This window comes from Artibeus jamaicensis, unplaced genomic scaffold, assembly GCF_021234435.1.
Source record: "Artibeus jamaicensis isolate MK-2021 breed Jamaican fruit bat unplaced genomic scaffold, CSHL_Jam_final contig_559, whole genome shotgun sequence".
NCBI classification, from domain to species: Eukaryota; Metazoa; Chordata; class Mammalia; order Chiroptera; family Phyllostomidae; genus Artibeus; species Artibeus jamaicensis.
The window spans coordinates 3,658,426-3,675,625 of NW_026521887.1; the positions used below are offsets into that span (position 1 = coordinate 3,658,426).

The following is a 17,200-nucleotide window of genomic DNA, read 5'->3' on the forward strand; positions in this document are numbered from 1 at the left end:
GGGTTGGACAGGCAGGCCAGTAGATAGTTGGAAAGATATGACCAAATTTTGGAGGGGTCCATGCATCAGTACAAACAAGTTTGGGAGTAATATACAAAGAAGTCTCAGTTTATAAAAAAGATGATATAACTAAAGGAGGGAGTACATAATGTGTGTGTATATCTATATCTATATCTATATCTATATCTATCTCACCTACATCTATCTATCTATCTATCCAATCTATCTATATAATTTAAGCTTTTCAAAATATAAACACATGCCATTTTTAAGTGTATTTATTTCCTTAAAAGAATGAGATGGAAAAAAAAGAATGAGATGGGCCTAGTGATTAAAACACATGGTTTTGGGGGGGCATTATTACTATAAGAGCAAGCTGGTTCTTAGGGAAAAAAACTATCCTATATTAACCCTCATTTTTTTGTTTTTGTGATTTTAAAGATTTTTACTTATTTATTTTTAGAGAGGGGGGAAGGAGGGAGAAAGAGAGGGAGAGAAACATAGTGTGTGAGTGAAACAGCAATCAGTTGCCTCTCTCACACCCTGAAGTGGGAGCTTGGCCTGGAACCCAGACACGTGCCCTAACTGGGAATCAAAGTGGCAGCCTTTTGGTTCACAGGCCAGTGCTCAATTTACTGAGCCACACCAGCTCCTTAGTCTTTATTTCATGTTTATTTTAGTAATGAAATGAATATTAAGCAATATCTTTAACAGAAATATTTATTTTAATTTTATTCTGATAAACACACTATTTTGCAGCTAAAAACTGATTTTTTTAAGCACTTGTGAAAATTTAATGAATTCCCCTCGGTGTGGCTTCAAGCTACCAGCCCACAGGCCCTACCAACATCCTTCATCTCTTCAGCTCTTCTGCTGAAGAATTTGGCCTTCACAATGCCAGGCTGATTTGGGAGCTTTCCCTTCCCCAGAACTTTGTAGTAGCCTGATCGCACCGCTTCAGTGATCGGAGCAGCTCCAGTATGGTTTTTGGCAGCATTTACCCGTGTCTGTTCACTGACTGAGGTCCAGAGTTTATCAAGGTTGACAGCAGGGCAGAAGCTCTGGTTACTTTTTAAGTAGTAATGCTTCATACAACTTTCCCAAACTAACCCTGGTAATACTTATCAAGGACGATCCTGTGATGATGCAAGCCACCAACTTCCCATCAGCCTCCTGGGTGCTTCCTGTGCGTGCCAATGTGTCTGTGGCCATGGCTCGTGTGGCTCTTAATTGTACAGGTCTTTCTCAGTCTGGTGGCCAAGATGAAAGAACTCAAAACTGATAATTTTTAAATAAACCACAAAGACAAATACCATCTGATCTCACCTATAAGTGAAATCAAAAAAAGAAACAAGCAAGCAAAATATAACCAGAGACATTAAAATAAAGAAGAAACTGGCAGTGAGCAGAAGGCAGGTGGTAGGAGACAATGGGGGAAAAGGTAGAAGGATTTTCAAGAACATGCATAAAGGACATATGGACAATGCCAAAGGGGGTAGATCAAGGGTAGGAGGTTGGGATGGCTGGGGTGGGGTGGACTGGTGGGGAGGAAATGGAGACGACTGTATTTGAACAATGGTAAAAAATGAATAAATAAACCACAATATACAATAATATTTTATTGGGATTCCAGATGTCTGCCTTCTTAACTTCAGTTAAGTAATGACTATCTTTTCAGTCTCGTCCCAGAACAATTCGCATGAAAGGAAATGCTGATTTGTGGTTGGCCTCTACAATTGGAAAGGACCAGAAATTCATTGGTCCTTCTAACAATGATAACAACCATTTGCTACATTTAATTTTTATTAGATCTTTAGTTATTATTTTTTCTCACTCTGTTCTCTGTGATACAACGTACTGGAAAGCAGGAAGATAAGTATTCCTTTAATCTATGTGGCACATGTGCCCTAAACAATGATGTTGCAGGATTGTGAATTCTTGAACAATGGATCTCAAATACTGTGTAATGTGGGAAAAAGTGAATTGCTCTATCCTTTTTGGACAACTGCACATTTTCAACACTTTTTTCTGCACAGTATCACCTCAGAGGGCTACTCTAATTAGTCAAAGAATCTTTCCTGCTGGGTGTGACATTTTCGCAGACATGATGTCACCTTCCAAAATTTCTTGGCTCACTAAAGGAAATATGAAACATGTTGACGTTATGTTGAAGATTAATTGGGTTCTAATTTTTAATTTTGGAAATCTTCTTGGCCCTTTTGAGTGACAGCTGAGATCAAACTCATGAATATATTGGAATAAATTACCTAAGGGGATAACTGTCCTCAGGGAATTTATAATCTTAATAGATATGACATACAAGCATGAGATGACTAGTCAATTACATATGGCAGACAGTGTAAGCTTTGTGTTGGGTTTCACTGGAAGAAGAGATTAAGCTAAATTTAGATAAAACTAAACTATTTCATTCTAGTACCATAGATTCTATGTCATTGTTACTAAATTTTTCATACTATCTCAAGTTTTTGAAAGGCTTTGAAAAAGTACATAGCTTTGTGATTTGTTACTTTTTAAAATGTTAAGGATTATTTTTTTACCTTAGTCCAAGGTAGGATGGTAGGACTTAAACTTTTTAAAATACATAATTAACTATGGGTTGTTTCATTAAATACTAATGCACATATTTTGAAATGTAACTGCATAACTTTAATTTAATTTCATTTTGTTTCTTCTTTAACATCTAAGTTCACAGAATGTATATAAATCATTTCTGTTTGGAACTTAAAGGCAATGCTATCTTTGTATTACTTTGGAACTTCATACTTACTACAGTAGAATAAATATAGTGTCATGTGTTTGCTTCCTAATAAACAATATAGAGCATGTTTTATTTTTTTTCTCCCATAAACTGCTTTTTATTCTGGAAAAGTGAGTAGATAGAAGTGAATCTTTTTTTTAAATATATTTTATTAATTATGCCATTACAGTTGTTCTATTTCCCCCCTCATTCCCCTCCACCCTGCACACCCCCTCCCCCACCATTCCCCCCTTTAGTTTATGACCACATGTCTCAAGTTCTTTAGATTCTATATTTCCCATACTATTCTTGCCCTCCCCTTGTCTATTTTCTACCTACCATCTATACTACTTATTTTCTTTTTTTTAATATTAAATTTTATTTAGTTACTTTTCAAGTACATTTTTTTAATCTATTTCTCCCATCCCACCCCACACCCCCGCCTGGTCTCTCCCCTCCCTCCCATTCCCCCCCACCCCAGTCCTCATCTCTGTGTCTTTCATACTTGTTCCTCAAAATCCCTCCCCCTTTTTCCCCTTAAGTTCCTTTCCCTCTCCCCTCTGGTCGCTGCCCACTTGTTCTCTATTTCAGTGTCTTTGTTTTTATTCTGTTTGCTTGTTTGTTTTATTGTTTAGCTTCCTGTCAGAGGTGAGATCATATGGTATTTGTCCTTCAATGCCTGGCCAGCATGTTTTAATAAAATGTTTCGCTCATGTTTACTGCAAACCATAATTACCTGATAATATAGAGAGTAGTTTGTCTCAACCTCATTAAAACAGTAACTTGTGAGCTGGAGTATATTTACTCTTAGTATTAACTAAGTATTAGATATTATTATATCTAATAATATGAGAACAAACAATTACTGAAACAAAAGGCAGGGTGATGTTGAGAAGAGGTGTAGCATCTTGAGGAAATCAACAAGAGAGCAGAGTCTAGGGTTTAAAAATTCTAAAGAAGATCATACCTGGAAATTCAATTCGGTGACAAAGAAATCTCACTAGTTACAAGGACTGGAATCTCTACACCAGATACTAAAATCAAGGCCACAGACAGACAACCACAGTCTGGAAGAAGGTACATAATTGGGTTCAAGGTAGAAGCCTATGTGTTAGGCTCTGACATTTGGTGTGAAATGGCTAAGTGCAGAGTAGACACCGTGTAGCACATAAGCTCTGGGCTCTTTCCTAAGCTCCCAGAACCTGGCATGGGCTTGAATCCAGAATAGGGATCATGGGAATCCTCCAAATGTCAAAGGGCTACAAATACCAGTATCCAGGAAGACTTTAAAATCAACTAGATCAGAGATAGAAAACCTATCTCTGAAAAGGTCAGAAAGTGAACAATTGCACAGAGCAAGCAGGCTAAGTAAAGAGGAACTGAACCTCTTTTTCTATGAGCAAGAAAAATGCCTACTTTTGAAATCAATACATAGGCACTTAAATGGTTCTGTCGGACACTGAGTTGTGGATGAAGCCCAGAGGCCAGGGGAATCAAGTTATGTAGGACTCTGTGACACATGGTTAGCAATTTGAATTTCATCCTAAGCTCGACAGAAAGCCTTTGAGGTTTACACAGGTGGTGGCACAATCTAGTTTGTAGTTTGAAAGAATGACTGTGGCTTCCAGGTAGAGAATAAAAGGGAAGGAGTCCAGAATGAAATTGTCTACCAGGGATAACCAACCTTTTGGCTTCTCTGAGCCACACTAGGAGAAGAAGAGTTGTCTTGAGCCACACATTAAATAAATTATGACATGTAATCACAAAAAAATCTCATAATGTTTTAAGTAAATTTACAATCTTGTGTTGGGCTGCATTCATAGTTATCCTGGGCAGCACCCTGTAGAAATTCAGAGAACATGACCATGACCACCCAAGGTGACACAAGATGATAGTCGAATAGGTGGTAGCCTTGCATGGGAAAAGAGGAGATGCCAGATCCAGATGTATTTTGGAGGTAGTATCAACAGGATTTTCTGAAACAGAATGTAGAGGTTCAGGGAGAGAAAGAAGTCCAACAGGACTTCTGCTTCCTGGCTTAAGTGACTGGACAAGTGCTGAAAACATATTTCATTTACACATTTTGAAATTCGATTATTATTTTAGATTATCTGCATGTATCTTATCAAACACTCTCTTTGTTACTATATTCCTGTGCAAACCTAAGTAACCATTATTCAACTAATACTGCCATCTCTTCTTACCACTCAACATAATGTTGCCTCTGTGAGAGCCTGGGTGTATCTTTAAATAACTCTTGTTGGGGAATGTGTAGATGTCTTCACCCAGCATCCCAAGTTTTGGTTAAATATTTTCATATGTTTTATACAAAGTATACTTTATTTAATAGTGAGGAAAGATGGTGTATGACTTGAAAGTGTTAAAAAACATTTGGGTCTTTGGAAAGTCCAGGTGGCTGTGTGTGGAGAGCAGTGTTAAGAGACAGCCATGCTGATATCTGAGTGTATGCCTATGTCCAAAAACAAATTTGGAATGTCTTAAAGAAAAGTTAAGAGTTGGCAATGAAGAAATCTGACTCCTGAATATAAACTGTGTAAAAAGTATGGTGATGGAAGCAGGCCTGGACTGAAATACTAATCTGTCAGGGCACAGACGAAGACTCCATTGCTGCCATACCAGTTCAGACTCTGAAACAGGAGCAAACCAGCTCTCAGTTCCAGCTCTGACATTTAATAGCCATGTGGCCTTAGGGAAATGGCTCATCTTTCTGAAACTCAATTTCATGTTCATAAAAGATGAATAATAATACCTATTTTGTGGGATTGCTATGATATTTAGAACTACTCAGCTCGAAGTGCTTAACACATTTACTTTTCTAAAAGTAATTTTTATTAAGACTTTAAAGAGATTATTTGTTCATGTATTATTTTTTCACTGGCCTATTTGAGGATTCCATAGCAACTACTATGGACTAGGCTAGTTGCCGAGCATGCAGGATAAATGAAAACATCACTGTCTTGGCCCACCTAGTATGATATAAGAAAGTCTGAACTTAGTATGTACTATGTGCTATTAAAACTTAAATAAAAATTAAAACATTACTTGAGAAGGTCCACCCAAAATTGAAAGTTTATTTGAGCCTTATTCATACCAGAGAAAGTTGGAAAAAGGAATTGTAAAGGAGGGCAGAATATAAAAAAAATAAAGTTATGAAATTGCATCATCTGTCTGGGAGATGACAAGTAGTTTCATGTGGGTACAATGTATGAAAAGATGTGGCAATTAATAAAACCTGAAAGAGAGTGAGAGACATGGGTTTGATATGATAAATAAACTTAAATAAGCATCATTAAGTTTTTTAACTAATTTCAAACACTCTGCATGCACATGTGAACCTTTACACACACAATCTTGGCATGTGCCATTTTAAATACCTGGGAAATATTTTAATTTTCCCTTTACTCTGGTACATGACACTTTTTAAACAGCTTTAAAGAGGTAGACTTGAAATACAGTAAACAGCACATGTTTGTTTAAAGTGTACAATGTGGTAAACCTATGGAAACATCATCTTAATAGATACAGAGAATCTGGCTCCCCAGTCCCATTTGTAATGATGCCCTCCAATCCCTTTACATCCTCCTCCTGGTAAGTCACCGATCTGCTTTTTGTTGGTATAGATTAGTTTGTGTTTCTAAAGTTTTATATTAATGGACAGATACACTATATACACTTTATTGTGGACTTCTTTCACTCAGCATAAATACATTAATATTATTCAGGTTGCTACATTTATTAATTGTCATTTCTATGTTAGTGCTGAGTAATGTTCCATGGGGTACATGTACCATAACTATTAGTCCATTTCCTTGCTAACAGACATTTTAACTTCTTTCCAGTTTGGAGGAAAACCACTACTTCCATTCACTTCCACTAACTAGATCTCAGTCACATGGTCACTCTATGTCTCAGAAAGAAAGGGATCATATCTTCAAGCTGAGTTCTCCCAAAATAGGATGAAGAGGATTTGGTGGACAGTTATTATGTTGTCAACCATAGGGAACCAAGTTTAGCTTCACCCATTTAATAAGTTAATTATGTTAATCTCCTCAGAAGGTATGACTACTTCCCCATTAGCAAATGGACTTGAGAAGAGCATCTGAAACCATTTTGCACAACACACTGGGAAGTACCTTTCTACATTGGGAGTCTATAAACATTCCCACCTCAGAGGAATTCCTACCAGAAACCTAAGGCAAATTCACAATTTGAAAGTCATTTTATATTGTTTTCTTTCAAGCCTTGTACCATTTTCATGATGTATTGAGTAAATCTGACTGAATTGATCATGTAAATCTTTTAATTTATTATCTACCAGCAAGATTGTGAAGGACAATGTTCTCACACACACAGAATGTGAGTGTGACCTAGGAGGTCCCCCTCTGTGTTACATTATATACATTATTTAAACATAAGAGTCATATCAACTTAAAAATAAAAAATATTCCTGAAGGCCTTTTTGAGAATTGAAACTTCAAAATAATGATCAAAACTTAAAACTTTCTTTTGGAAATGTAATGCCAAATATATATAACCCAATAGAGTAAAATAGTTTATTTATTAAAATTAGCATATCTCAGTGATGATACAGCATATCTCAATGATGATACAGCAAAATCATCATCAAAAGAAATATTATATTAAAATTTATTATTTTTAGTTTTTATAAGTTAAATATCAATTCTTGTTCTCTTCTACCTTCCTATCCTCCATAATAATGGCTAGCATTCAGAGATGTGGCATTAATACCATTTAATTTTATAGTAAAAAAAAGTGGGGAGGTGTTTGAATGGTAGGCTCAGAAACAGAACTGAATAATGTAAATCAAAACAATAAAAACTCTTTTATAATGCCTAAGTAGTTCCAAATTCTTCTTAAGAAATTGAGATATTAATTTTTGCCTAGTTCATTTTGTACAATTCAATAAAGTACTTCAAGTAAATGGATAAAATTAAAAATCATTTCTAGGATTCCTTTTAGTGGAATAAGAGCAATGATAAGTCTTTTCCATTAAGTTCCAAGGGTGCAGTGAATATATTAACTTGCTACTGCCACCACAGGGATCAGCACGAGGCCGTACCAACGAGAATGGAGTTGTTTATCCAACCCATCCTAATTGGCCTCCTTAGGCTGTTGCCAGCAGAACTGGCTTTCTGATTCTAATAAATAATGAAGATCCTTTGTATCTCCTGCCAGTATCTTAATAGTAGCCCAGCCTGGTCCTGGCCAGAACAAGCAAGTAGTATGATTTAATAATTGTTGAGCATCTTTATATAACACTATCCTGAAACTGACTCTGTAATCACAACTTATTCCTAATCACTCAGTGCAACAAATATTAACATGTGAAAAATTATATAGAAATGTCCATATGTGAATTTATAAAGCTACTCAAGGCTTCATATTTAATATATTTTATCTGGTGAATGGAGACAAATAAGTGTGCCTAGATAGTATGAATAGTGTCCCCAAGTGTAGATTTTGATTTTTGGTATAAGTGTGTAAGAGTAGTTGTAAAAGCTACCTCTGTGTTCTTCCTCCCAGTATCCCGCACACTTCATATATAGGGAGGCATCTCTGAAGATTTGGTCTGTGGCCCAAACTCCTTACCATGCTGTGGCATTAAGGAAAACTTGGGGAATTGGAGGGATGCTCTTTAAAATTAAATATCCAACCACTTACAGTCTATTTTATCAATGCCTTTATTCTTTGGCTTTTATATATTTGATAATCTGTTCATAATTTTTTACGATATAGTAGAGACCTAGACACATAAAATCTTTAGCTTCCTTCTTTACTTCGAATGACTTTTCACTTCTTTCTCCTTTAGCAAACTATTTCCATACTAAAATCTAGATTTTGCCATCATCTGGAACTGTTGGAAACCTTGGACTTTCTAAACATGGTTCTTGTCTTTCAACTTGTTCATTTACCACCTTCTCTAAACTTATTCTTCAAAATTTCCAAATTGTTGACCCACCTGACTTCTCCCAGTTGACATTCTCTGCCTGATTCCTTTATAAGTCCCATATCCCCTTGATGCTTAGCAAATAATTTCGATCACATACTGATTAGAACATTCAATTTGCTCATCCCATTTATATTATCTAACATTTAAAAATAAATATTAATATAATAAAATTTAGGAGGAACAGGCAGAGGAGTGAATGGAAGTCACACTAGCCTCCTCCCAGGACCAATATGTAATTACAATGCAATTGTGGAGAAATCACCTGGAACAAACAACTGAACAATAGTGAGAGAGAAGACATAACCTCAGTGAGATAGAAGAATGAGCTTCAGCACAACCCGTCTGGTAAGGAGTGTGGTAGAGACTCAAGAGGGCTGGTGGGCACCCACAGGCAGCAGTGCCTGAGGGATAATTAAGCAGCCAGTTGGGTTCCCCTGAGAAGTGTGAAGTCTAAACTCTCAGCTAAGATTCCCAGCCTAGACCTCCAGAGCCCAAAAGGTGCACAGATAACAATCAGCAGCCAAAAGCAGCAGGGGGGTAGAGACTGATAGCAGGAGACACAAAAGCCATTTAAAGGGTCAAGGCATAAATTTTGATTTGCAGCTGCTTACCCTAGGGTCTAGCAAAGGAGGAGGCAGAGTGGGCTGGTGAAGCCTGAGGAGAAGACAGAGGATGGAAGTACTGGGAAGAGTAGCTCTGAGATCCCAGTTCTGAGTCATCCCCTATAAAGCAGCAGCCATCCTGCTCAGACCATTCCCCTCTGAGCAGGAGCAGCTTGAGGTGAAATAATAGCCCCCACCTCAGGATGGTTTGGCCCCATCCTACCTGACTTAAACTTGACTTTGGAGTGCAGAGTGACCAGATTAACAACTAAAGGAGATAGCGAGAGACAGTAGATTGCTGGAAGTCTCAAATAGGCTGCCTAAGGTAAGACGGGGTTAACGTCTTATATCACCAGAGGGGGGTCCAGGCCTAAATATATGAGGCTACTGAGACCAAATCCACTGTGGTCTTCTCCATTATTTATGATATTTTTTTCCTGCATAGCTTTTTAACATTCATTTCTTGTATAGCAAGTTTGTACATATTGTCACTAGAGTTTATACTATAGTATATTTCAATTCACATATTTTACTTCTCCCTTCTCTTATCTCATTTTACCTTCTTTTCCCCTCACATCATTTTCATTTCAAATTTTGCATTCTCTCTAGCTACAAGTTATTTACATTCCACACTCTTACTATTTCTCCCTTGTCCAGATCATACAAAACCAATTTTCTTGACAAGGGTCATCTCACATTGTTTCTACCCACTCTTAAAACACTTGTGTTCTCTCTCCACCTTAGCAATCTTTGCTCATTCCCTGTGGGTAGAGTAGTTGCTGTTGCATTTTTTTCAATTTTATCTCTAGAGTTTCACTAATTCTGTATTTCAAATATCAGATTTTACTGGTTCCCCCTTTTACTCTATTTTTGTCTAAAATTCTAATTTTGCCCTGTCTTAGAGTGTTTTTCTTTTTTGTATATCTTCTATTTCTCTTTCATCCTCTCCTTTAATTTTTCTTTACTCTCTTTTTGTTTTCTTACTTCTTCCTTACATCTCAAATTTTAATTTTTCCCTGTCTTAGCCTGGTTTTCATTCCTCATTCTTACTATTCTCTCTCCCTCGATCATTTCAAAATCACTTCTCATTCCTCTAGATGTCTCTTAAGCTGTTCTTTGTCTTTTCCCTCTTATTCCCATACCACCTATATTAATTTTAGCTCATTTGTTGTTGATAGTCCTGCGGTGAATCTTTCTCTCCAATTTGGTTCCTATACTTTTATTAATTATTTACTATATTTCCTTCTTTTTTCTTTCTTTCTCTCACTTTATTTTATTTTGTTATTTTAATTTCTTCTTAAACCTAACACTATAAGCTTCCCTTCTCATATTCTATTTCCACATTCTTCATCCCCCTTTTACTCATAATATGAATTTTACTTTTTTATCTTCCAATTGCTCCAACTTCAAACTCTTATTAGTGCTCCACCCTCCACACTCTCAAAATCATTTTTCTTTCAGTAGGTCATCTCATATCTGCTCTCCTTTCTTATAATAGTCTTAATCTCTTTATACACCTATTAATACTGGTTCATTTACTGTTGATAGTGGGATTGTGGGGAGGGGAGTTATTTTTGCAGGGGTGGGTTTGTATCCTGGGCTTTGTGCTTTTGCTCTGGCAGCACCTACACAACAGCATACAAGATGTGGTGGGCAGAGTGGCCCTCCATCAACCAGCTGGAAGGAAGGACCTACCAAAGAACAAACCAACATCATTCAAAACCCAATTACAGCCAGAGAGCCAACATAAGTGGCATAAAGGACAGCACAACAGCATCAAGTTCAGATGGTTAAGGAGACTGCATCACTCAATCTCACGGGGCCCCCTATTTCAGGAGTTCACACCACAAAGTCAGGAAGTCAAAAATATTAATTTAAGAAGCAGAAACAAATAAGAAGTGTCTCACAAATAGTGGGAAGACAAAGAAACAATCCCTGATTGAAAGGAAAGGAGAGATCCCCAGAAAGAGTGCTAAATGAAATAGAGGCAAGTCAACTATCAGATATTGAGTTCAAAACAATGGTTATAAAGAAACTCAGTGAGCTCAGTGCAAATAACAAAACACTACAGGGAAACTACAAGGAGCTTATGGAAAACTATATCATCATAAAAAAGAACATTGAAACAATCAACAAGAGCCAAGAGAAAATGATGAATACAAAAACTGAAGGACACAATAGAACCAAAAACAGGCTAAATAAAGCAGAGGATAGAATCAGTGAGCTGGAGGATGAGGTAGGAAAAAAAAAAACTCCGAGAAACAGAAAGAAAAGGAAAAAAACTCAGAAAGAATGAAGAGGTGTTAAGAGAATTGCAGGACAACATGAAACATAGTAATATCCATATAATAGTTATACGAGAAGGAGAAGAAAAGCAAGGGATAGAAAACCTGTTTGAAAGAGTAATGATGGAAAACTTTCCTAATTTGTTGAGAGAAAAAGTCACACAAATACAGGAAACACAGAGAGTCCCAAACAAGATGAACCCAAACAGGCCAAGTCCAAGATACATCATAATTAAAATGGCAAAATTCAAAGACAAAGAGAGAATCTTAAAGGTACCAATGGAGAAACAGAAAGTAACATACAAGGGAGCCCTGGAAAGGGTAGCAGCTGACTTTTCAGAAACATTAAAACCAGAAGGGAATGACAAGAAATATTCCAAGTAATGAAAAGCAAAGGCCTGCAACCAAGACTACTCTACTCAGCAAGGCTCTCAATTAAAATGGAAGGTAAAGTAAGGAGCTTCATGGACAAAAGAAGGCTAAAAGAATGCACTTCCACCAAACCAACACTGCAAGAGATGCTAAAGGGTCTGCTTTAAGAAGAGGAAGAAAAAGAGTGTGAGAGATAGAAACAAAGGTACAAAGGAATTAAAATGGCAATGAATAAGCACCTATCAATAATAAACTTAAATGTCAATGGATTAAATGCTCCAATCAAAAGAAAAAAGGTAGCCAAATGGATAAGAAAACATCACTCACACGTTTGCTGCCTACATGAGTTATACCTCAGAACAAAAGAGCTACACATCTGAAAGTGAAGGGTTGGAAAAAATATTCCATTCAAACAGATAGGAAAAAAAAAGCCATATAACAATACATAGACAAAATAGACTTCAAAACAAAGACCACAAAAAGGCACTAAGGAACACTTCAAAATACTCAAGAGAAAAATCTATCAAGAAGACATAAATATTATAAACATATATGCACTCAACATAGGAGCACCCAAATATATAAGGAACATCTTTGAGGACTTCAAGAAACGTAAACAGCAACACAATTGTAGTAGGGGATTGTGACACCAGGCCTGTCAATAACTAATAGAACTTCAAACAAAATATCAAAAAGGATATTGAGGAACTCAATGACACATTAAATCAAATGGACTTAACTGATATATATATATATATATATATATATATATATATATATAGATAGAGAGAGAGAGAGAGAGAGAGAGAGAGAGAGCTTTTATACCAAAGAAGTGAAATACACATTATTTTCAAATGCACATGGAACATTTTTAAAGATAGACCACATGATAGGACACGAAACAAGCCTCAACAAATTCAATAAAATTGAAATCATATGAAGCATTTTCTTGACCACAAAGGGCTTAAAACTTGAAACCAACCTCAAGGATAAAGTTCAAAATTATTCAAACTCATGGAGACTAAATAGCATGCTATTAGAGTTAATAATGAGATCAAGAAAGAAATCAAAAAGTTTCTGGAAACAAATGAAAATGATCACGTAACAGTCCAAAACCTATGGGGCACAGTGAAGACAGTCTTGAGAGGGAAGTTCATAGTGATATAGACCTACCTACAAAAGATAGAATCATTTCAAAGAAGCCACCTAACCCTACATCTATAAGAACTGGAGGAACAACAACAAGCAAAACCCAGAGAAAGTAGAAAGAAGGAAATAATCAAGAAAAGAGAAGATATAATGATATAGAGACTAAAAAAACAATTCAAAGAATCCATAAATTTGAAAAGATAAACAAAATCGAAAAGCCTTTAACCAGACTCATCAAGAAAAAAAAGGAGAGGGGCCAAATAAATAAAATCAGAAATAAAAGAGGAGAAATTAAAACTGATACCACAGAAATACAAAGGGTCATAAGAAACTTCTACAAAAAACTATATGCCAAAAATTTTTGAAAACCTAGGTGAAATAGACAAATTTCTAGAAACATATAATCTTTAAAAACTTAGTCGATAAGAAGCAGAAAGCTTAAACAGACCAATAATAGCTGGGGAAATTGAAGGAGTAATAATAAAAAAAAAAACTCCCGTCACACGAAAGACCTGGACTGAACAGTTTTACAGAAAAATTTTACAAAACACATCAGGAAGTGCTAACTCCTATCCTTCTTGGACTATTCCAAAAAACTCAAAAGGGGGGAAGACAACCAAACTCCTTTTATGAGGCCATTATCATCCTAATCTGAAAACTGATCAAAGACACAACGAACAAAGTAAATTACAGGATAATATTGCCAAGGAACATATATGCTAAATCTTCAACAAAATATTGGCAAACTGTATCCAGCAATATATCAAAAAGATCATACACCATGATCAAATGGGATGTATCCCAGGATGCAAGGATGGTACAATATTCACAAATCAGTAAACATAATACATCACATAAACAAAAAAAGACAAAAATCACATGATCATATCAATTCATACAAAAAAGCATTTGAGACAATATAACTCCCATTTATGATAAAAACACTCAGAAAAGTTGGAGTAGAGGGACCATACCTCAGCATAATAGAGGCCATTAACAAGAAACCTATGGCCAACATCATATTCAATGGGCAAAAACTAAAAACTTTCCTACTAAGATCAGGAAAAAGACAAGGATGTCTGCTTTCACCACTTCTATTCAATGTAGTATTGGAAGCCCCAGGCGCAGCAGACAAGAAGAAATATAAAGCATCCAAATTGGAAGGGAGGAAGTAAAACTGTCAATCCTTGCAGATGATGTGAGAGTGTACATAGAAAACTCTACAGACTCCACCAAAAAACTACTCTACCTAATAAGTGGATTTGGCAAAGCAGCGAGATACAAAGTCAATATTCAATAATTGAAGGCATTTTTGTACATTGACAATGAAATGTCAGAGACAGATCAGGAAAAAAATCTCATTTTGTATAGCAACAAGAAAATAAAGTACCTAGGAATAAACCTAACCAAGGAGGTAAAAGACCTGTACTCAGAAAACTTCAAAACAGTGAAGAAAGAAATTAAGGAAGACACAAATGGAAGCATATGCCTTGTTCATGGATTGGAAGAATTAACATCATCAAAATGTCCATACTACCCAAAGTAATTTATAGATTCCACACAATTCCTATTAAAGTACCAATGACATATTTCACAGGTATAGAACAAATATTTCAAATATTTATATGGAACCATAAACAACCCTAAATATCTGCAGCAATTTTGAGGAAGAAAAACAAAATAGGTGGGATCACCATATCTGACATCAAACTATATTATAAGGTCACTGTAATCAAAACAGTCTGGTATTGACAGATGAACAGACCCCTAGACCAATGGAACAGGACAGAGAGCCCAGAAATAAACCCAAGTCTTGATGATCATTTAATATTTGACAAAGGGGGCAGAAGCATAAAATGGAGTAAAAATGGCCTCTTCAAACAATGGTGTTGGGAGATCTGAACAGCCCCATGCAAAGGAATGAAACTTGACCACCAACTTACACCATATACAAAAATAAACTCAAGTTGGATAAAATACTTAAATATAAATTATGATACCATAAAAGTGCTAGAGGAGAACATAGGCAGGAAAATCTCAGATATTCAACACAGCAATATTTTCACTGCTATGTTCCCTAGAGCAAGGGCCATAAAGGAAAGAATAAACAAATGGTACTACATCAAAGTAAAAAGCTTCTGCACAGCTAAAGAAAACATCATCAAAATGAAAAGGGCACCAACTGCATGGGAAAATATATTTTCCAATGAAACCTTAGACAAAGGTTTAATTTCTAAAATATATAAAGAACTCACAGGACTCCACTCCAGGAAGGCAAACAATCCAATTAAAAAATGGGCAAATGACCTGAACAGACACTTCTGCAAGGAAGACATACAGAGAGCCCAGAGACATATGATACAATGTTCAGCATCACTAGCCATTAGAGAGATGCAAATCAAAACCACAATGAGGTACCACTCCACACTGGTCAGAATGGCCATCATAAACAAATCAACAAGAAACAAGTGCTAGTGAGGATGTAGAGAAAAGAAACCCTAATACAGTGTTGGTGGGGATGCAGACTGGTGCAGCCACTGTGGAATAAAGTATGAAATTTCCTCAGAAAACTAAAAATTGAACTGCCTTTTGACCCAGCAATTTCACTGCTGGGATTATACCCTAAGAATCCTGAATCATCCATTGAAAAGAACCTATGCAACCCAATATTCATAGCAGCACAATTTACTTCAGTGCTGGAAGCAACTGAAGTGCCCATTAGTAAATGAGTGAGTGGATTAAAAAACTGTGGTACATTTATACAATGGAATACTATGGAACAAAAAGAGAAGATCTTCCACCCTTGGCTGCAGCATGAATAGAACTGGAGAGCATTACGCTAAGTGAAGTAAGCCAGATGGTGAAAGACAAAAACCGTAAGATCTCACCTATAAGTGGAACTCAATCAACAAAACAAACAACCAAGCAAAAAATAGCCAGAGACACTGATATAAAGAAAAAACTGACAGTAACTAGAGTGGAGGGGAGAGGGAGGTAACAGGGAAAAGAAGGGAAAGTGTTGTCAAGGAACACGAGGACCCATGGACAAAAGTCTAAGGGGGGAATGGTGAGGGCAGGAAGTGGTGTGGATGGGGCAGGAGAAAGTGATGGTGGGAAAATGGAGAAAACTATATTGGAATTACAGTAAAAATAATAAAATTTAGACCTACCTGTTCAATAAATCAGTATTTAAATGAATCCAAATACTCTCCTGTGGGGGTGACTTTGCCTTCAAGTCCCCCCATCCACCATGGACAAAAGTAAATACTACCAAGACGTGATCTGCTTGGGGAGGAGAGGTGGACAATTTCTCAGGAAAAAGGCCTTGAGCCCCTTCCTCCAGAGGCTTTTATTGGGTTTTAATACACAGGAATACAGGGTGGCAAGGATCAAACAGTAGAGGACATTTAAAAGAAATCTGAGGGCTTACTATGAGTCAGAGTCTGTCAGGAAGGCAGTTTGCAAAAACTTTAGGGTTTCATGCTCAGACCCTTAACATATGAACAAAATACTCTTAGAAAATCAGGTTTCACAGAATTTTTTAGGGATTATTTCTTATGCCAGATTTTCCCGAATATGCTCTAGCAAGGCAAGGAGCTGCACCCTTCCCCATCAGGTTTTCAGGCTTAAGTGGATTAGAGCCAGGAAGCGCTTCTCCCAGAGAAGCGGGGACTTCCCAGAGGAAGTGGGGACTTGGGCTATGTCGCATAGCTGGGGGTCAAGGGTCTATTGTTGCAGCCCCCCTGAGTCCTTCCATGACGGCCTCCCAAGTGATTGAGTCTGGCTTAAGTTGCTCCTTGCAGTGAGGAGTCTTACCCATCTCCGACTTCTGACCAAGCTTTGGGGGCAGGGAGGAAACTGAGGCATAATTCGCTACCAGAGACAAGCTTTTGTCTCCTGTGGCTCGAATTCTGGAGGTTGCTCACTTATCCTTAGTCATGAGGGGTAGTTACAATTCCTGAAACCAGGCAGAGCAGTTCCCAACATGCTCCCTCCTGTTTTTCTTCTTGTTGAAAAATTCATTTACTGGAGACTGTTAAGT

General features: G+C 36.8%; 1 pseudogene; it reads right to left on the reverse strand.

Annotated features, from left to right (window-relative positions):
- Positions 1–818: 818 nt before the first annotated feature.
- LOC119037266 (60S ribosomal protein L27a-like) lies at positions 819–16,978 on the reverse strand (annotated as a pseudogene).
- Positions 16,979–17,200: the final 222 nt, after the last annotated feature.